The sequence below is a fragment of the Monodelphis domestica genome, chromosome 3 (assembly GCF_027887165.1).
Source record: "Monodelphis domestica isolate mMonDom1 chromosome 3, mMonDom1.pri, whole genome shotgun sequence".
NCBI classification, from domain to species: Eukaryota; Metazoa; Chordata; class Mammalia; order Didelphimorphia; family Didelphidae; genus Monodelphis; species Monodelphis domestica.
The window spans coordinates 364028063-364052010 of record NC_077229.1 but is presented as its reverse complement, the minus strand read 5'-3'; positions in this window follow the sequence as shown (position 1 = coordinate 364052010).

Below are 23948 nucleotides of genomic sequence, written 5' to 3'. Positions count from 1 at the left end.
TCCTTTTCTTAATATTGAATCATCTCTGCATTCCTGGAAAAAATCCCACCTGGTCATAGTGAATGATTATGATCATATATTGCTGTAATCTCCTTGTAAGATTTTAATTTTAATTTCTGCATCAATATTCACTAGGGAAAGTGGTCTATAGTTTTCTTTCTTGTTTTTGCTCCTTCTGGCTTAGGTATCAGCACCATATTCATGTCATAAAACAAATTTGCTAGGAATTCATCTTTGCTATCTTTCTAAACAATTTATATATTATATAAGTAATATATAAGTTACAAATATTATATAATATATAAATGTATTTATACTTAATTATATATATAATTCATAACATACATTTAAATTATAAAAATAAAAAATCAACAATATAATCAACCTATGCTGAAGTGTATAATCTTAACAATGTGATTAAAAACTTTGCATTCTACTGAGCCTGGGATTTGAGTTTTGTAAAAAGATGAAATGTAAAAATATGATATGGAAAAAAAGAGACACCAGGTGATATTCCCTAGAAAAATTTGAAGAGCAGAGCAGACAAATATTAAGTGACAAATGGTGGAGGCTATTCACTTTTTAAATTTTCTTATTGTCATTGTTGTCTTTTATTCACAGTAATAAAATATTTCCTCACAGGTGTAAGATGATTCTCATCACTTTCAAGGCTTTTTCTTTCCTGGTCATCTGCCTTCTGGTTATACCTCTCTGAAAATGATAGAGTATAATATAAGGATTTTTGAAACAAGAACTATTTTCATTTTTATTTTGTATGTACTAGTTACTACAGTAAACTAGATTTTTAGATTCATATTACTATACTAATCCTCTTCTCCCTCAACTTCGGACATCAGTAGGTAAGAAAGATGACTTCTTCATGTCAGTCATTTAATATATTTAAAGTAATGAATATTCTTAAATGTCTTTTAATTAATTAAAATAATAAATAAGTATTTATATATTCAAACTCAAACATTGGAAGAACTGCTTTAAATTCCACAACGAATGCTTTGTGTAATATTTTTTAAGCGATTATTTTATTTGGTCATTTTCCAATGTTATTCATTAGAAACAAAGATAACCTTTTTTTTCCTCCCCCTTCCCCCACCCCTCCCATTGGTGATATGCAATTCCTCTGGGTATCACATACTTCCTCAAATGGAGCCCATTTCCATGCTATTGGTTTCCATAGTAGGGTGTTCATTCAGAGTCTCTCCTCTTTCATATCCCCTCCACCCCTGTAGTCAAGCTGTTGTCCTTCCTCCCTGTTCTTACTCCCACCATTTGTCCTTTGCTTGTGGGTAGTGTTTTTTTCCTCCTTGGTCCCTGCAGATTGTTCAGGGACATTGCAATGACCCTAATGGAGAAATCCATTAACTTTGATTGTACCACAGGGTATCAGTCTCTGTGTACAATGTTTTCCTGGTTCTGCTCCTTTCACTCTGCATCACTTCCTGGCCTGAAAGGCATCCCCTCATTTTCCAATTTTTGGTCACCACAAAGAGAACAGCTATGAATACAAGTATTTTCCTTATTGAAACTTTGGGGGTACAAACCTAGCAGTGCTATAGCTGGATCAAAGGGCAGACACTCTTTTATTGCTCTTTGGGCATAGTTCCAAATTGCCCTCCAGAATGGTTGGATCATTTCACAACTCCCCTGGCAGTGTGTTAATGTTCCGACTTTGCCATATCCTCTCCAGCATTCATTACTTTCTTTCACTTTCATGTTAGCCAGTCTTCTGGGTGTGAGGTGTCTGAAAACTGCCTATCCATGTCCCTTGCCCATTTATCAATTGGGGAAAGGCTTGATTTTTTGTACAATTGCTTTAGCTCTTTATAAATTTGAGCAATTAGACTTTTATCAGAGGTTTTTGTTATGAAGATCGTTTCCCAATTCGTTGTTTCCCTTCTAATTTTGATTACATTGGTTTTGTTTGTACAAAACCTTTTTAATTTGATGTAATCAAAATTATTTATTTTGTATTTTGTGACGCTTTCTATGTCTTGCTTGGTTTTAATGTCTTTCCGTTCCCAAAGGTCTGACATGTATACTATTCTGTGTTCACCTAATTTACTTATAGTTTCCTTCTTTATGTTCAGGTCATTAACCCATTTTGAGTTTATCTTGGTGTAGGGTGTGAGGTGTTGATCCAGACCTAGTCTCTGCCACACTGCCTTCCCAGTTTTCCTGGCAGTTTTTGCCAAATAATGGATTTTTGTCCCAAAAGCTGAGGTCTTTGAGTTTGTCATAGACTGTCTTGCTGAGGTCATTTACCCAAAGTCTATTCCACTGATCCTCCTTTCTGTCTCTTAGCCAGTACCAAATTGTTTTGATGACCACTGCTTTATAGTATAGTTTGAGATCTGGGACTGCAAGGCCCCATTCCTTTGTATTTTTTTCCATTATTTCCGTGGATATCCTTGATCCTTTGTCCTTCCAAATGAACTTTGTTACTTTTTTTTTCTAATTCAGTGAAAAAAAAATTTTAGAAGTTCAATGGGCATGGCACTAAATAGATAGATCAATTTGGGTAGGATGTTAATTTTTATTTTATTGGCTCGTCCTACCCATGAGCAGTTAATGTTTTTCCAATAGCTCAAGTCTAGTTTTAATTGTGTGGAGAGTGTTTTGTTGTTGTGTTCATATAGTTCCTGTGTCTGTCTCAGCAGATAGATTCCTAAGTATTTTATTTTGTCTAAGGTGATTTTGAATGGGATTTCTCTTTCTAATTCTTTCTGCTGAGATGTGTTGGAAATATATAGGAATGCTGATGATTTATGTGGGTTTATTTTGTATCCTGCAACTTTGCTAAAGTTGTTGATTATTTAGACTAGCTTTTTTGTTGATTCTCTAGGATTATTTAAGTAGACCATCATATCATCCACAAAGAGTTATAACTTGGTCTCCTCATTGCCTATTTTAATTCCTTCAATTTCTTTTTCTTCTCTAATTGCTACTGCTAATGTTTCTAGTACAATGTTAAATATTCAAACTTTATGGGATGCAGCCAAAGCAGTACTCAGAGGAAAACTCATATCCCTGAATGCATATATTAACAAATTAGGGAGGACAGAGATCAATAAATTGGAAATGCAAATAAAAAAACTTGAAAGTGAACAAATTAAAAACCCCCAGAAGAAAACCAAACTAAAGATCCTAAAAACTAAGTGAGAAATTAATAAAATTGAAATTGATAGAACCATTGAACTAATAAATAAGACTAGAAGCTGGTACTTTGAGAAAACAAACAAAATAGACAAAGTACTGGTCAATCTAATTTAAAAAAGGAAAAAAGAAAAGCAAATTAACAGCATCAAAGATGAAAAGGGGGAACTCACCTCAAATGAATAGGAAATCAAGGCAATCATTAAAAACTACTTTGCCCAATTATATGGCAATAAATATACCAATCTAGGCAATATGGATGAATATTTTCAAAAATATAAATTACCTAGACTAACAGAAGAAGAAATATAATTCTTAAGTAATCCCATATCAGAAAAAGAAATCCAACAGACCATCAAAGAACTCCCTAAGAAAAAATCTCCAGGGCCTAATGGATTCACAAGTGAATTCTATCAAACATTCAAAGAACAGCTAATCCCAATACTATAAAAACTATTTAACATAATAAGTAAAGAGGGAGTTCTACCAAATTCCTTTCATGACACAAACATGGTACTGATTCCAAAACCAGGCAGATCAAAAATGAAAAAAGAAAACTATAGACCAATCTCCCTAATGAATATAGGTGCAAAAATCCTAAATAGGATACTAGAAAAAAGACTCCAGCAAGTGATCAGGAGGGTCATTCACTATGATCAAATTGGTTTCATACCAGGAATCCAGGCCTGGTTCAATATTACTAAAACCATCCACATAATTGATCATATCAAAAAGCAAACCAACAAAAATCACATAATTATTTCAATAAATGCAGAAAAAGCCTTTGATAAAATTCAACACCCATTCCTATTGAAAACACTAGAAAGCATAGGAATAGAAGGGTCTTTCCTAAAAATAATAAACAGTATATACCTAAAACCATCAGCTAACATCATCTGAAATGGTGATAAACTAGATGCATTCCCAATAAGATCAGGAATATTTTAAAAACAATTCAAAATATTGAAACCAATCTAAGCCACTACTGAATGCTTTGTTATTTTTCTTTCCAGACTAGCTTCTCCCTTTTCTCATCTTTATTCCTTATTCTCTCATTATTTACCATTGATGCTTCCTCTAGTAAAAAAAATAATTGTGAATAGCCTTCTTCAGGTACTATGCTAATAGGACTCAGTTGTAGCATATCATGGTTTATATTTTTTAAGTTGATTCCTCTCCTTAAGCCAAAATATCATTATTTATCTTTGAGTTCTGAATAGCTATGCATATTGCTATTACAAATAAGAATTTGCTGTACATTTTCTTCCAAATACTGACAGATAAAAATAATATTCAAGGAAAAGCAACTGACTGAATACAGCGGTTGAGGGGACATGACAGAGGAGAGACTCTAAATGAACACTCTAATACAAATATTATCAACAAAGCAATGGGTTCAAATCAAGAAACATGTAATGCCCAGTGGATTTACGTGTCAGCTATGGGGGGTGGGGGGAGGAAAAGAAAATGAGCTATGTCCTTAATGAATAATGCTTGTAAATGATCAAATAAAATATATTAATTAAAAAAATAATATTCAATTTTGATTACAATTAGATGAAAGGAATTTTGGAGTATTTGCTCCCAATTATCCTGTTGTTTTGAGTGCTCAGCTATCTAAAAATTGAATGAATATATTTATGTTAATGTTCTCAGAAAGCTGTCTTAGAATATTGATATCTTTTTTACTCCCAGATTCAAATGTTTCTTTTTAAATCAGGTCCTTTTTGCTGGCCTCACATAAAACTAAAGAACAATGTAAAAACATAATATGGACATACTTTACACAAAACAGATTTAGTTTCCTTACAAATTCCTTGTACCTATCATTACTGCCATATTTAAACAGTTCAAATTTGAAAAAACATCTAATTATTTGGGGAGTAGTTTTGGGAACAAGAATTATTGAAATGTGCTCTCCATAACTCATTCTTATTATTCTAAAGAAGAGACTAGCTGAAGTTAGTATATATGCTGATAACAAATTTTCCTTCTACATGTCAAAAAAAAGAAAAGCAAAAAAAAAAGATTTAAGCTAAAATCTCCTCAAAGGGATTATTTAAAAAAAATTAAGCTGGTGGTGATAGGTGTGGGGTGTGTCAGGGGGGAGTTTTATATTTTCATTTAAAAATTTAAAGGAAGAAAACATCAAATTAAATAACATATGGGAGTCAGCCCTTGACATGGCTAGCCCAGAGGGATTAAAGTGTAGCTTCCAAGATTCTGTTGTCAATCCCCATGTCTTCCTTGCTCTGTGATGTTTGTAAAATGTTTCAAGTTTCAATCTATAAAGCATGTATTATGCTTCCTTCACATTCTAATTAATGTTTATGAAGAACTCTGAGCCCTTGGGAATGAAAGTTCACCACAAAAGTACTGTTATTATGATATTAGTATTACTTGTCGATTTCATTACCAGTTCAGTCCTTGTAATCACCTGGGGCTTTGCCTCCTGCTCTTCTTATCTACTAATTAAAATTGTTGCTGATGGTTTCTGATAGTTAAAATGATTACTACAAAACATGAATCCTAATTTTTTGGTCTATTTTTTTTTGTTTATTCTGCTTCTCCCAATTCTCACAAATTGCCTTACAATTTATTAAAATAATATAAACATCAGTTCAGTCCATTGTGGTGACAAGTGATTAAAATTCCAGAGATGTTTTATTTTTAAAGAAAGGAAAGTATGCCATAGTATAACCATTCATTATTAGCATCAAGTTAAAAGTAAAACAAACAAAAATGTCTACCAGTATTCTTAGTCAACTAAACATTTCTATCTGTAAGTGTCATTTCTAAATCACTAATTGTTACTGAACAAGAATAAAAAGCATGAGATAGTAGAAAGACAAATGAATTGGGAGTTAGAATATATGTGCTCAGATACTCATTACTCTTCAGCAAGTGAGGGACTGATTGTAGAGGCTCAAGTGGTGATCTCATTATTTTCCACCCTTTAATAGTAAGTGCACACCAAAAGGGTGGCTATAAGTCATTATAACCACATCACTAAGAATTTTAAGAAGAGTCTAACATAACCTCAATATTCAAGGCAGATTCATTTGAAAACATATCATATGAGACCATATCCAAGACAATGGAAAATGGTTTTAAATTATAACTGTAAGTGAGACTTCCTTCATATTTTATCAGCACCAATATCTGTAGAGAAAACAGAAAATCTTTAGCAGTGGTGTATTTTTGGTAGAGTGAGACTTGAGACTGAGTTAGTTTTGCTTTTAATATTTTTAAATACATTAATTATGATGTCAGGTATCTATATAATATAGCCTTTGACCTGTCATTTGATTGCCACAAATCTACAGGGTATTAAATACTAAGATTATAGTCACTGTGACTTCATGATTGCCAAATTCCTGATTTCAATTTGGCTTTGGCTCATATTCATTATCCTTTTCAGACTCAATAACTACATTAGTATTTATTACCTTGATGGAAAGTCAGTAAATGGAAATTTTGTAATAAAGAATCAAACAATGGGACCTGTTAAGTAATTGTTGGAAGTGACTGAAACCTAGGTGGATTTCTGCTTAGCATAGGTTTTTAATAATTATCTTGATGATGAGTAGGGTAAAAGATAATAATATCTTAGAATTGGTAAGCTTATTGCAAAACTTATCATGAGAGAAATGAGGGGTAGCTGGGTTTCTTAGTAGATTCAGAGTCAGGCCCATACATGGAATGTCCTAGGTTCAAACCTGGCCTCAGACACTTACGGGCCATGTGACCTCTGGCAAGTCATTTAACCCCCATTGCCTAGCCCTTTCCACTCTTCCGCCTTGAAACCAATGCACTGTATTGAGTCTAAAATGGAAGATAAGGATTTAAAAAAAAGAAGAGAATAACAAACAAAATGTACCTGTTATATTTTAAATATGCTATTCAAGAGTCACAAATTATTACAACTGACATCAAAGAAATTTAGTGGCTTTTAACATGGAAAGAGGAATATAATATGTGGAATTATATTTATTTAAAGAGTCTAATATCTTAGAAAGCTGACTTTAAAATAGAGGGTCCCTGGATAGTTTTAGTATCCAATGAGTAATAAAAATTGTTAATCCAACAAAAGGATCACATATCTTTATTTCTATAGATAGATAATATTGTATTTTAAAACTAAGACATTATGCAGCTTTCATGGATTCTTATGTAAGAATTGGTGACCAATTTTTTAAACTTCAGTTTGACATAGCGGGCTTTAGAAACTCTTCATTCAAGTAAACATTTGCAGAACTACAGACAGAAAGTATAGAAGTACCTTTTTAGGCAAATAAGATATTCTTGTATTAAAATGTTTAAAATAATTTCTCCTATTTATATACATGCCCCTTTTAGCTAAATTAGGCTTCTTTAACATTGAGAATCCCCACACAATTTTGTCAAAAGCAAGCATCTGCCAGAAATCTGATCGTTTGCTAATTTCCCTTGCTTTGACTGAACCATCATCTGTGTATTGCCTTTGTCCTTAAGCTTCTTACTTTTGACTCCAACCTGACAGGTTCCATGGTCCAGAGTCACTCAAGAAAATATCATGCCTAAACATGTTCCTCATGTTCTTCTATGCTTTAACTTAATGCATTCATTCCTAGTTTCTACCAAACAAACACTGTATGCATTAGGAGGATATTATTTATCTAGTTTACAAATGAAATGTTCCATTCTAGTTATTTTAGCTTGGTTTTCCATTTAGTAGATGTTCTGATTGTGTTAATGGTGTCATCTTTGCTAATTTTTATACATATCTCTCTCTGGTCTCAGATGTTACAAAGTAGAATAATATTATCACTCTGAAGGTCACTTCTGGAACAATGAAAGAGTGAGTTGTAGTAAAAATGGATATTTGTGGGAACTCTCTAACTAACCAGACTTAATTTAAGTTAGGTTGAAGAAGCAAGCAAAGAGAAAAAATTAGAGAATCATGGACTAATGTATTCCATACTTGTTTGATATTGCTTTCTATATAGATTATCTTCCTATCTATGATGACCCTAGCTTGCTTTTGGGAATAGTTATTGTGATATGTTCCATTAGGTGATCACAGAAACTTTAATGATTTCCTTTAATTATTAGGCCTAAATAAAATTTTCATGAGTAAATAGTACCCAAATCCTGCATAACTAATCAGTGATATTTGATTTTTCCTTCCCAGATCCAACAGAAATCTGCTTCCTGGAGGAATTAATTCCTTAGCTTAGACATACCTATTTTTCATCATAGCTTACAACCAATCTAAAAGCCAATCTAGATACTGCTAGGTATCTCTTCTATTGTATAGAAGATTTTACCTGTAGTCAGGAAGTCATGTTAAAATATCTCAGATACTTAACTAGTTCTGTGAGTCTGAGCAAATGACTTAACCTCTGTCTGCTTCACATTCTTTAGTGTCAAATAGTTATAAAAATAGAACCTACATCTATGAGTCATTTTTTTTTCTATTGGATGAAATTGGTTGGGAGTGATTTGGGAAGTAAAATACAGCTTCTTGAGCTCATTTATACTTTGACAGGACTCTATTTATTACCCCTCTTGCATATGAAAGTCTTTCAGAAATGCAAAAACAAACCCTATCTTTCCTCCAAAAGCTTCTCTTCTAGGTCTATACAATATAGATTGTAATGGGTAGGGAATATTTGTTTGAAAATCAAAGACTATTGTTTTATTCAATAAATTTAGAATAAATGAAGGTGTGACATAGTACTGATATCATGCTAACACAACATGACTTCATTAAAAGATATCTAGAACTTAAAAAAGTTATCTAGAACATTAAAAAATATCTAGAACTAAGTAGAAAATACTTTCATTGCTTTCTGTTCTCACACCATCTGAATGGATTCATGTGCTCAATTCAAATTTTTGGAATGACAATGATTAATTAAAATGAAAGCAGAGGATGAGAACAAAATAAATAGAGATTATGTTAAATGACAGAAAAAAAAGACTGGGTAAATTTATCCTTAAAAAGATACTATTTTTGTTTGTATGCTAATAATTATCTTCAAGTATTTGAAACCCCATCATATTGAAAACCCATCATATGTAAGAGTGATTAGATTTCTTTTGCTTAACCCCAAAGGACATAACTTGGAGTCATTTGTAAAATGATGGTAAATAGAGGTTTCAGTTTAATGTTGGAAATGACAATAACAATAACAACATGAATTAGCATTTCAATGGGGTTTCCTGAGTGATAATAGGTTCTCTTTCACTGGAGACTAAAGAACAATATATGTTTTTGATAGAGGACTTATTTGTTCCTATAGAAGTAGGCTTCATCTTTCTAACAGCTGTGACATGGAAATCACTTTAAAAGACTGATATATATTAATTTAAAATCGCCAAGGAATTCAGCTATGTAATTCCTAAATGAAAACTCAAGTCAGCAGTCAACCTTTTATGGAGTTTTTAATTACAAACAGGAGGAAGAAAGGTAAGAGAGAGAGAGAGAGAGAGAGAGAGAGAGAGAGAGAGAGAGAGAGAGAGAGAGAGAGAGAGAGAGAGAGAGAAGGGGAGAGAAGGGAATAGGGCTTAAATACCCCATCTGTTTTGGCTGGGACAAAATGCCCAAGCCCTTAGATAGCTGAGGCAAAGAAAAGAGATCAGTCACTCACGTGACCAAAATGGAGAAACAGTCTCAGGGGCCTCCACCTCCAGACTCCTTCAGAGCAAAACCTCCCAGAGCAAAAAACTCCTCAGAGCAAAACCTCCTCAGAGCAAAACCTCTCAGAGCAAAAAACTCCTCCTCTGTCCTCAGACCCCATTATCTTTAAGTCAACAATCTAAGTCCCCTCCCCTCAGTTCTCACATCTACCAATCACTGTCCATGTCTCCCCTGTGCCAATGGTGGCTCTAGCTTAACTCAGGACTGCCCAGAGGTCTTCCCCCCTTTGCACATGTCTGTTGAAGGTCATATTCTCAAATAATTAAATCTTGATCTTTGTTGCAGCCCTTCCTAAATCCTGTTACTCTGAGAAGGGTGGAGATTGTAAGTTCCAAGACCTGGTTCTGTCATTCCAAGTATCTCTATTGTATCAATTCTAAAATCAATCAAGACTCAAAGAACTTCCTGTTCTATGCTTAAGTATAGGTCAAAGCCCTTTCCATTGTTTAGCAAAAGGTTTCTGTTCTAAAGTAGTCTTAAGTAGGGAGGAGAAGGATCCTCCCATGCCAAGGGGTTTCACATTCCAATAGAGTTCTTACTATCCATAGGATATTTTTTCCAGTATGAAATTTCCCAATGGGGAAATTTCCAACATTCATAAGTCTAAGAAATTTTAAGGTTTACACAGCTCTGATAAATGTGGGATCTTTTTAAGTTTTAGAATCCCCAATGTAACTTTTTTCCTACAGCTATGAAGTCCTCATTCTTTATGTACAATTGTTATAACACTAAAAGTAAAGTGAAATGGATATGTTTCTTAGATAGAGGAAATAATTTAAATGTTTATACTTTCTCACTATTTCTTGCAGCTTTTCCAAATTCTAAGAATCAAAATTCTACCTTAATTGCAAGTTCTAAGAATCAAAATTCTACCTCAATTGCACATATACCAAATGAGTATCTTCATCAAAAGCATTTTTAGGGGGCAGCTGGGTGGCTCAGTGGATTGAGAGCCAGGCCTAGAGATGGGAGTTCCTAGGTTCAAATCTGGCCTCAGACATTTCCCAGCTGTGTGACCCTGAGCATGTCACTTGACCCCCTTTGCCTAGCCCTTACCACTCTTCTGCCTTGGAGCCAATACACAGTATTGACTCTAAGACGGAAGGTAAGGGATTTAAAAAAAAGCATTTTTATAATGATTGATATCTCTCTTTCTCTTCCCTAAATAAAGCAGCTATGCTAGTTTAGGGTTATTCCTCCAATTAAATATAAACATAGTATAATAATCTCTATGAACAATTTAAGTGAAATAAGGCTTGTTTCTTCCCCATCCTTATGAAGACTACAGCTAACTTATTGTGCCTGCACAATGGGCAAGGGGGAACATTTTTCTCTTTCTCTTTACAACTCACACCTGGGGCAAATCTTTAAAGGAATCAATATTCAATTAAAGTTTGCCTGAAGAGCTGATATGGCAGTTGATAAGTCAAGATATATAATCATAGGTATTGTTCTTTGTTTCTTCCAAACTTTAGGTATACCCATTTTAGTTTCTGCTGACTTTTCTTTGTTTACTTTTCACTTCTACCACCCAAACAAACCTACTTCTTTTAATCTTGGGTATAACTAAAAATCTGGGCAGTAATCTGGGCTACTTTTTGTTAGTGGGGTTTAAACTTTCAATAATTAATGGTTGCAAGGGTTATCTAAATTATCTACATTGAATTAGATGAAAATTTTTACATTTAATTACTAATTATGATCCACAATTTTACTTAAATCTCTTCTTATTTCCTACACCTTTTCTTTTCTTATGGCAATCTGAAAACTGAACATTTCTTTTTATTTTTACTTTTTACATGACACTATAAATTTTGAATTATTGTTTTCAGTCATTTTGTGATCAATGTTCTCTCCTTCCCTCCCATCACCCAATTTTCCCCAAGATGGAAGGTAACACAATATAGATTATGAATGGATTATTACACAATCTGTATTTCTATGTTCATAATATTGTGAAAGAAGATGCATATTGCTTCCATGGAGAAAATAAACTAAAGAATGGAATGCTTCAATCTTCATTCACACTATAAGTTCTTTCTATGACAATGGATATTCTCTTTTCATCATGAGTCTTTTGTGATTATCCTAGATTCCTTGATTGTTGATAATAGTTAAATCATTGACAGTTGATCATACTACATTATTGCTCTTATTCTATACAATGTTTTCCTGGTTCTCCTCAATTCATTTTGCATCACTTCATGTAAGTTTTTCAAGGATTTTTTGTGGTTGTTTTGTTCACCATTTCTTATGGAAAAATAATCTTCCATTATAATCAAACCAATACTTGTTGAACCATTCCCTAAATTGATGGATATCCCTTCAGTTTTCAGTTAACTGCAGTTATTCTGAGAGAAATAGAGCCAGAGGCAGAGAGATCAAAAGAATCAGAGACAGAAAGAGTACATATTGGAGGGGAGATCAAGTTAAGAGCAGAAAACAAAAAAGAAGAAAGAAGACTGAAAAATATGAGGAGGCAAGACTATGAAATGATTTGATTAATATGAAGATTTCTTTATATTGATAGAAATAGGAAGGCACTGGATTTTTTTGAATAATGAGGTCAAAAACTTAAAGCTATTTGAAATTAAATGTGAATGCCATTCCAAATGCAAAATGGATACAGGTTGAATTCTCAATCCATCCATTCTTATCTGGGCAAATTCAGAGCTTTCAGATGATGATAACTTGCTTTGAATATTTAAGACAAGAATGGCTAAGAATGGCTACTGTTCAGCTAAGGAAACTAGGATGCATTTCAATAGACAGGACTCTAAAGGACTCTAAAACCAATACTTTTGCTGAAGCAGTCAAAATCTGAAATTGAGGCCTACTTACTGGGAAAAGGATAAAGTGTTCAGAATATAATGTTTTCTTTACTTAGAGTAAAAGCTTAACTGTGTTATTTGCTTACTAGTTTAAACTATATCATAAGGAGACAGTTTTTACTCATCAACAAGCATCTGACTGAGGGAAAGGCTTTTGAAAAAGCTAAAACTTTTACCTTTTTTTGACTCATTATCCACATGGAGAAAAAAAGCTAGGTACAAAGTTACTTTCTTAGAATCAGCAGTTTCACACATACAACATGATTTGAAAATAATTATCAGTTAAAATGCTTCACTTTTAATTCCAATCTATTCTATATAGATTCTTTCAGTTTAAGCCCATTCTATAGATTTGTATACATTATAATGACACATCAGTCTTGCATACATACAAAATATTTTCCCCATTTTCTTATAGAAGCAACAAGTAATATTGTAATACTTAACAAATTCCTAAAACTGTGAACCCATTATATAGACAATATGCAGAATTATCTCCTGAAATTCTCTTTCTTTCTATTTTTGCCCATGGAGTTGACTCTGTCTCCATCTTTCACTGATGAAAACAGTTGTTTTAGTGTATTTTAAAATTACCCTTGTAGCTTTTTTTAAACCCTTACCTTCTGTTTTGGAGCCAATATTGGCTCCAAGGCAGAAGAGTGGTAAGGGCTAGGCAATGGGGGTTAAGTGACTTGCCCAGGGTCACACAGCTGGGAAGTGTCATCTCTAGGGTTGGTTTTTAATTCACTGAACTACCCAGCTGCCCCCTATCCTTGTAGCTTTTATTTCAGAAGACATATTCCAGAATGCCCCTTCTTCATCACAACTATATTCATTTGGGTGTGATAAATGTAAATTTATTTTGGAAAGATATCCAGTTTGAATTGATTTCTCTAAGTTTTGACTGTTGTGAACGTTAAAAATTCTCAGACCCTACTTCATAAGGTTTGGTTAAGACTATTCCCCATTTGGGCAGTGAAGGAACTTAGATCAGGAATGTGAGACCTCTACTTAGATCCGGAATGTGAAGACCTCTACTCCACCCCTACTTAAGCCTGCTTTAGGGGAAGAAACTCCTTGCTGAACAATGAAAAATACTTAAACCCATACTTATAGTTAGACAAAAGTTCTTAAGCTGTGCCTCTTTTTAGATCTAATACAAAAGGGTGCTAAGTACCTATAATGGTCAGGCAACTTGTGAATTTACAAGGAGCAAAGAGGTAAGAAACTTACTAAGAGGTTTTCTGGTGTGAACTTAATCAAAAGTTTAAGCCTTCTTAGGTGTGAACTAAGAATGGTCTGTCCTTTGGAAAATGTCTACTGTGATTGGTAAATGTGGGAACTTAGGGGAGGTGACATAGGAGAAAATTCCCTTTAAAAGGAGATGAGAAACTGAGTCGGAAAACAGTCTCAGAAGGACTCTCTCACTCAAGCTCCCTCTGAGGAGACTCTGTCCCTCTGGACTCTCTTGGGGACTATCTCAGAAGTACACTCTCTGGAGATGGCAGCTGGCCAAAGCTGAGCTAGTCTCTCTCTGAACACTAGAATCTTTGCTTGGACAAATCTTGTGGTGAGTGGATAAAGGACTGACTGATCTTTCTCTTAGTGCTTGGGCCTGGGTTGGCCAGGTCTGCCCTGGGCTGGACTATCCTTTTCTCATTATTCCCTTTTTCTCTCTTTCTCTCTTTCCTTAATTCCTCATTTGTATTAATTAAAATCTCTATAAAACCCAGCTGACTTTGGTATATTAAATAATTGGGAATTTTTCCCTGGTGATCACCTTATATTTGATTTAAAAACAAGACACTGTCTTGAAACCATATTTTCTGCAGTCACAATTTAAGGCTCCAACTCTTTTATCTGCCACAATTTAAGTCTTCCACTATTTTAATTATTACACTGTGCATAGCAGATGTAAGAGAAAGTATATTTAGGAAAATATATACTAACCTATATAGAGTGCAGTTTTCCCATGCGAAAGTGGTAACTTATTGAGCAAGAGAGATAGTCCAATATTTAAATAAAGAAAACTTTCCCCATACATCATTATTGATAAAGAATAGGGGCATGATAGAAACTGTTAAATTCTCTTATTCTGGCTTTTCAAAGTCTTACTCTCTGTTCAATGATGAGAAGAGAGATAAACTTCATCCATCTTCTCTCTTAAAGCTGACTAGAAGTACTTGCAGTGTGGAGCCCAAAGAGACTCAAGAAGCCTGGGAAGACTGAAGATACTTGAAAGAAGAGCACTTCTGTCTCCCATTCACACTACCTTGTTCCCCATTGATCTCCAACAGTGAAAAGAGAGTGTCATACAAATAAGCTTTGGGATTAGGATTTTAAAGTTATGGTTGATGAGCACTGATCATTTTACTAAAACAAGATGGTTTTCAAAAAGGAAATATTTAATGGCTTTTTAATTTTTTTTGCTATATCCCTAATTGATACTTTAGAAAAGTAAATATCTGGAGAAATAGGTCCTTTTGTTTCTTTTAAGTTTGCCATCCATTATTAATATTTGTGATGAAGTCATCCAGAATTAAGTATGTGCATGAGATTGCACTAACTGAATATACTACCTTCCATGAACATAATGAATTAGAGATACCTATTAGAGCTTAGAAAAGAAATGATTCTGTTCTTTGAAGTGGAAAGATATCATTGTTTGTATGTTTAGAGTTGAAAGGTATTTTATGGTCAATTTAAACACAGTAGTTTTAACAATTTGTATTTCAAGAATCTCTTGAGATTTCAGATTTCTTTTCTTTTTTGTAATATAAAAGTTCAAAAGCTATTTCAATGACAAAAATGTTCATACAGTTTATTTAGTTAAAAATCTGTTCATTCTTAAATTGTCTCTGTATAATCGCTCCATTGCTAATAGACATTCAAATTATAAGCATGAGGCAGAACTCATATTACACAAAGTACTACCTTCCTAAGACATTTGCTTTTATTTTATTATGTAGCAAAATATTCAGAAATGTGTCTTATAAGATAAAGGTGAAAAGAAAAGTCGCCTTCATCTTATGTTTTATATTGGGAGGGATTGGCTGACAGACTATGCAGATAATTTATCTAATGATCGTGATTTGGAAGCAGAGGATAAAGGTAAAAGTATTTATAGCTCAGCATTTTTTATCTAATTTACAACACTGGTTTACTGTTATTTCTTACACTTTCACACCATGTTTCAGTAATGAAAAGCTTGAATTTTGACAGCTACAGCATGGATATCTATGTTTTCCCTTGGAAAGTAGAGCTATCATGCTTCTCTCACCAATTAATTAGATTCTTTCCCCCAATATTTAAAATGACCTAGTTTAATCTTTAGGTATCTTCTCTCTATTTTCACATATTATTAGAGACAGAAGGAACTAGTTATATCTTTATTTTTCCTTCCATCTCCTTTCTAAGAATGATTATTTGCTGTCATCCTATTACAAAAAGATTTTTTTTCATTTTTCTTGAAGTTATAATTCATTTATAAAGATTTAAATGAAATGGGAGCTAGTATAAGTTACTCCTAGTTTACTAGGGTTTATTTATATGTTATTGTCTTTAGCTCTTATAGAAACCAGTATTCTTGTTTTTTGTATAATTGAGTCCTACTAATCTACTAATTAGAGGCTACTGGGCAACTGGGGCTCAACCAGTAATAAAACTGATCCTGAAACATGTACATAATGTTTTACCTTTGGCAAGTCACTAACACTCATTTGCTTTAGCTTCCTCAACTATACAATTGGAGATTATAAGAAACTACCTCCACAGGGAGTTCCAAAGATCAGATGAGATATTAGTAAATCACAGAACCTAGTACATATTAAAAACTTAATAAATGTTTATTTCTTTCCTAATGTAGTTATCTAGATTATTAGCAGACTGATTTATCACAGTGTACTGGGTGATATTTTTATTTGACTTTTAGAAAATTATACTTCCAATTTCCACATGTCTTCTAGCATTATCATTTCTGATAGGTGTGAAGTAGTGTTTTAATTATTTATAAAATAACGTTATTATTTTAATATTTTCAAATAAAGAATAAAAGTGTTTTATAAAAACCCTATTGGTTCTAAGGCAGAATAGCAATAAGGACTGCTAGGCAATGGTGGTTATGTGACTTGCTTGGGGTCACACAGCTAGGAAATGTCTGAACCTAGATTTGAACCTTCCTGTCTCTAGGCCTGGCTCTCAATCCACTGAGCCATTTAGCTGCTCCTGCATTTTTTCAGATAGATAAAGATAGTTTGATTTCCTCTACTGAAAACTATTTATTCATATCTTTTGGCAATTTATCAATTAGAGAATGTCTCTGATTTTATAAATTTGACCAAGTTATCTATATATTTGATAAATTAGGCCTTTCTCAAACGAGTAATTTTTTGTCATATTGCTTCATTGATTATAACACCTTTTAGCAAAATGTAGTTTCCTTGACTATCACTTTTTGTTATATATTTTATTTTGCTTTCTCCTTCCTTTTTTCTGAGATCATGATTGCTATCTCTGCTTTTTTAACTTCAACTGCAGCATAATAAATTTTTCTTTAATTCTTTCTTTTTAACTCTGTGAAAATCTGTTTCAATTCCGTTTCTTCTAAACATATTGTTGGATTCTTGTTTCAAATCGATTTTGCTAAATACTTCTATTTTATGGGTGAATTCACTGCAATCACATTCCTTATCATGATTACTAGTTATGTATTTTCCTCATGTGATTTATTTGTCTTTATTCGCCTCTCTCATTTTTAATTCTGTCCTTCCCCAAGAATCTGTTTTGCTTCTGATCTTCGTCCTCCTTAATTTGCGTCCCCTATTATTTTTCCTTTCTCTATTCCTTTCCCTCTCCTATTTCCCTATTAGAGATTTCTATGCCCAACTGAGAGAGTATATATTCTTAACTTTGAAAAATTCCAGTGGGAGGGACATTCAAGTTCTGCCCACTACTCACTAATTTTATCCTCCTTTATAAAAAACTCTCTCTTGAGGGCTTCTTTTATGAAGGAATTATTATTCTCCTTCCCACTACTCCTATTGCATTCTTTTTTTTTATTCCTTTATTTTTTGAGATCATCTCAATAAAAATAAATTCTTCCCATCCCCTCTGTCTATGTAGTCTCCTTCCAACTTCCATAATAATGAAAACATTCTTTGTAGATTCACATATCATCTTCCCATATTACTTTGTAAATACTTTAATCTTATTGAGTCCCTTGTTTTTCTTTCATCTTTACCTTTTTATGAATCTCTCTAATCTTACATTTGAATAAATAGGATTGCTTGAAAATGCTCTAAATATCTACTTAAATCCAAAGAATGATATCAGTTTTGCTGGAAATATGATTTTTTTATTATAATCCCCAGTCCTTTGCCCTCTGGGATATCCTCTTATAAGTCCTAGGATGCTTTATTTTTAAGTTGTTAAATCTTGTGTGATCCTCATTGTCACTCAACAGTACCTAAAATGCTGCTCAATGACTACTTACAATATTTTCTGTGTGACCTAGGATTTGTGGGAATTGGCTGAAGTAGTTCTAAAATTTTTCATTTTGGATCATTTTCAGTAGGTGATTGGTGGATCCTTTTGATTTATTTTACCATATCAACCTCAAGTGTTATAATAAGTATCCTTTATAATTTAAAGAAACATGAAGCACAGGCTCTGTTTATGGATTATGGCTTTCAAGGAGTTCAATAATTCTAAAGTGATCTCTCTTCAATCTATTTTCTCGGTAAGATATTTTTCTGATGAAATATTTTATATTTTATATTTTTATATTTTGTTTCATTGTTTCTTGAGGTCCCATAGAGTAATTATCTTCCACTTGCCTGATTATAATTTTGAAGGAATTTTTTTCAATGAGTTTTTTATCTCTTTTTCTTTTCTGTTTGGCCAATTCTGTTTTTTAGGAAGTTCTTTTCTTCAGATAATTCTTATATAACCTTTTACATTTCATCTATTCTATTTGTTGAATTATTTTATTTGATAAAATTTTGTGTCTGTCTTACCGTTTTGTCAATTTTCTTTTTAAAGATTTTTTTCTACCTTGTTTTAGTGCCTCTTTTTTTTTTTTTAAACCCTTACCTTCCATCTTGGAGTCAATACTGTGTATTAGCTCCAAGGCAGAAGAGTGTTAAGGGCTAGGCAATGGGGGTCAAGTGACTTGCCCAGGGTCACACAGCTGGGAAGTGTCTGAGGCCAGATTTGAACCAGGACCTCCCGTCTCTAGGACTGGCTCTCAATCCACTGAGCTACCCAGCTGCCCCCTAGTGCCTCTTTTACCAAATGTGTTAATTCCATTCTGCTAATTTTCTTGCATCACTCATTTCTTTTCCTAATTTTTCTTCTACAACTCTAATCTAATTTTTCCAGATATATATTTTTGACTTGTGTCCAATTAAAATTTTTCCTTTGATGCTTTGCTTGAACATATTTTCACACCACTTTCTTTCAGTTTGTATTTTCGTCTTTTTTTGTGAAAATAGTTTTTTTTTTAAATAAACTTTCACATTTTGCCTTATGACCAATATTGTATATTGGTTCCAAGGCAGAAGAGTAGTAAGGGCCAGGTAATGTGAACTAAATGACTTATCTAAGAATGCATGGGAAGTGTTTTAGTCCAATTTAAATCCAGGACCACCTATTTCTAGGCCTGGCTCTCAATCCACTGAAACACCTTGCCATACTGCATATTAGTTTTTTATGATCAACTTTTTGTTCTTGGTATATTTGCTCATTTTTTCCAGCCTATTTTTTACTTTGAATTATATGATATACTTGTGCTCTGCTTACCTGGTGGTAGTGAGACACTATCGTAAGCTTCAAATGTTTTTATACTATTGTTTTCAGAAGTAACTCTGGAGAAGAGTCCATTTTTCACTGCTTCTAAGTTGGTGTGATCTAGAGAGAAGTGTGGTCACTGCTCTCTTGCTATGTTTTCTGGTCTTTACTCATGAATGGAACATTGCTCTCCTGCAGCTATAAGTTATGTTCCATTTAGCCCTGGAACAATGACCAGGTCCCCTTTTCTTCTTCAGCCATAAACACTGCTAACACTCATCTCTTCCCTGCAATCATGACCAAGATCACTATGCCCTTGTCTCCAACCACAAATGCTCCTTTATCCTCTGGAACTCAGAATATCACATGGGCAATAGAACTGCCAATCAGAGCTTGGTTCTATGTCCATTCCACCAAAAATGCCTCTTTAATATCCTCCTGACCAGTTGTTCAAGTCACTTTTAATCTGTGGGCTAAGAGGTCCCAAAGTTTCCAATGCTGCTCTCATAGTTGCTTTCAAAGTCTACCATTATGTTGACAGAGAATGTACTCCATGTGAGCCCCCTACCCAGTGTCACAGACTTCCTAAATTGTCTTAGGCAAAGAAAGACGCCTCATTCTGACTCCCTCCTCTGGAGCTGGTCCCCAGAAAGAATAAGACTCCAACACATTACAGAACACTTACCTATTTAATTTATATAGTATTTGTGTTTTTAATTTGTTAGTACTCATTTTTAAATGTACTGCCATTTATTGTTTCTCTTTTATGTGCTAATGTTTCACTTCAGATTATTTTCATAGTGTTACTAAGTCAGGTTGATATTTCTTTATAATGTCTAATTGGAAAAATTGTTAGCAACAACAGCTGCTCTGTTATTTTTCATCTGAAGTTGTTGTTATAGCTGTGAAGAAAGATGAAGATCATCTCATTTTTAACCTTTATTTAAAGACTAAATCTGATTCTTAATTCAATATATTCATTTTATGATTTTGTTAATATGTCATTTTACCATGTTTCTGATGTAGTACTTTATGTATACTTCATAAAATAATAATTAATGTAATAATCCATGTACCTCAGTAAAATCCTTAAAAGTATAGAAAGAATAGCTTATAGTATTAAAGATGATTTGCCTCAACTCAAGATTTTTTCTTCACTAAATGAACTCAATATTCTATTACAGCCTTTTTATAACTAAAGATGCTGTAGCTATATCAGTTTGTCGGGAAGAAAGACCCCTAACCCCTTATACTTGATTGTATTTTAGTAATAGTGATGGGTTTAAGATAAAAAATGTTGTGATTCTAAAGCGATTAGTATAAATTCCATTATAATCTTAATATAATCAATAGAATTCGTGATTTTTATGAGGACTTCTAACTAAAGCATAAAAAACTGCTTCTAAGAGGATTTCTAACCCTTCCCTAAGTTTGTTTTACCTTTATCATAAAATGCTGACCATCTGTAACTCATGTCCAAATATGGTGCAAACACCAGGCACCCTTCTGTGTTTGGAAATAGTCACCCTTCCTCCCACATCAGATGAGTCTGAGGTAATGGTCATCACTATCTGCCTAAATAAGGGTATTGCCTTCTGTTTTGACCTTTAGATTAATATGAGCTTTCCAAAATGAATTAACTAATCAGCTTTGTAGTTGGGTAACTATTCCTAAATAAGGTTTATATGAAGCTATGCCTTGTGATATGTCATCAATCTTGTATGGAAATATTCATTTTGTTACTGTCCCAGTATATAAACCAGGTCTCTGCCTCTGGGCATTACCTCTTGCTGGGGTTCAACAATGTAATAATACATACAACAGAAAGCTTTTATTGGAGTACTTGGCCTTCTTCCAATAAAATCTACTTTTCTACCTTGACTTGGAGAAATTTGACTTTTTTATTTTCTTTACCTAAATCCTCTATATTGATTTGGTGGGTTTCTATTACACAACAAGTTGCATGACTTCCAGATTTTAAATAAATTATAAGCTTTGATAATTTTAATAGTAGTTTCATAGCAATTACATAGTAATATTTATCATTAAAATATCTGTATTAGTTATGCTGATTTACCAAACTTGTATTTCACTATTTTGATCCAGCAATACTAGTACTAGGTTTGTACCTGAAAGAGATAAAAAAAAATTGTATAAATATATATTTTAGCCACACTCTTTGAAGTGTCAAAAAATGGAAAATGAGGGATTATTGGGAAATGGCTGAACAAAATGGGGCATATGATGTTTGAAGGAATACTATTTATTGTGCTAGAAGGAATGATAAACTGCTTGATATCTATAAAAACTAGAAATACTTCCATGAACTGATATGGAGTGAAGTGAGTAGAACCAGGAGAACATTGTACATAGGAAATGAAACATTATGGCATTATCAAATGTAATCGACTTTGCTACTAATAACAATGCAATGATCCAGGACAATCTCGAGGGACTTATGAGAAAGAATGTTATCCACATCAAGACAAAGGACTATGGTAGATGAAACACAGAAGGAAAATGTTTCATTTTTCATTTGTTTATATGTGTATTGGATGTGGGGGTTTGGTATTTAAAAGCTTATTACCAAAAGGAATGATATGGAAATAGTTATTGAGTGATAACACATGTATAACCCAGTGGAATTGCTTGTCAACTCCAGTAGAGGAGAGAGAAGAGGGAAGAGAGATAACATGAATCATGTAAGCTTGGAAAAATACTTAAAAATACAATTTAAAAATACAACAATAAAAAATGTGAAAAATCAAAGGATTAAGATAAATATGTGAACCACAATGTTGATTCCATAGATTTTCACTTAAATCCAATTATACTGAACTTGAAGAGTATGATTAAAGCCTGTTATAGTCAAAATAGTGCTGTTTAATTTTGTTGTGATGAATCTTCAATTAGACTTAGTGACTTTAAAGGCCATTAAAAAATGGGTGAATAAAAGAAAGCTTAATGTAGATAATAAGAGAAGTGATGAGATGGCAATCTTATCAATGAAAAACTGTGTAAGGGAAGAAAGATGGAAAGTGATAAGGAAAAAGAGTAATTACTAGAGAAATAAAATAGAATATTCTAGTAAATAACATTTATTCCTGTTTTGTTTCTTGACTTGAAATATTTGAGTGGCATTTTTCACTCTTACATGTCGTGGTTATTCTTTTAAAACTTATCTTTTATAAAAGATTATAAATACTTTAAGAGCAAGGATGACATCATTTTAATGTGATCCCCTAATACTTTATACATTGTTTTTAAATAATAGCTATGGAGTAAATGATCAATAAATGAAAACATTTCTAATTATAAAAATAAAAATGTAGTATACTTTTATTCATTTTATTCAATTTTATTTTATTTTCAGTTCAAAATCCACTCTTTCTCTTCCTCCACCACCACCTATTGACAAGCAAAGAAAAACAAAACCTATTACAAATATGTAAATACATGCATATCAAAATAGTGTACTTGGTCAGGGCCAAAAACAAAGTAATAATAATAAACATACTCTTTAATCTGCATTTTAAGTTCAACAGTTCTCTGTCTGGAGATGGATAGCATACTTCATGAGTCCTTTGAAACTGTAATTGTTCATTTCCTTGCTCAAAATTATTAGGGCTTTTAAATTTCATTATCTTTATAATACTGCTGTATAGTTTGTACTCTGGGTTCTGCTCACTTCACTTCTATAGTAGTGATGGTCAACCTTTTGAGCTCAGTGTGTCAAAATTCACCAAAACACTTAGCATAACTTGGATGGTGTATCACTTTGAGAAAAAACCCATAATTTCATGATATTTATAGTTTAAAAAATAAAAATGCATAATTCTAATATATATATATATACATATATATAAAACTGTATTTAATAAACTAAAAAAATATTTATTTAACTTTCCTGCTTAGTGACTTATTTATTCATCTGCCAGTTTGTTTCTTTTGTTGGTCTTGATATGATATAACTTGTATGGGGTGCCATGAACTAAGATAAATGAGGGATTGGGGGACTACTTTAACTAACCTGACTATTAGTGAGTTTTTTTGTTTCTGAATTTCAGTAGCTAAATCTTCAATTGAAGTATGGTATTTTGTATACTTCAAGCCCAAGCAAGCACTACTAGCTTCATCTGTCAATCTATATGTTTCTTTTTTTGAATTTTATATTATTTAACACTGAGAATAAGGTCTCACAAAAGTACATCGAGGGAAAAAATGTGAATAAAGCCATTGCTATATATTTTCACGGTGCTAAAAGTGTCTGTTAATTCGTTCCAGGCACTCTTCCATTGCATGTGGGCTGGAGTCCCATCCAGTCTTCTGGCTGGCTTGGCCCCACCCCTCCCTTCCCCAGATGGTTGGCTCAGGGGTACCACAAGAGCACCACTGTGAGCTGCTCTGGGCACGCTCCTTTCCCATGTATATTTCCTCACAACCCCAGTGGAAGCCCCACGAACCCTAGCTTCCTG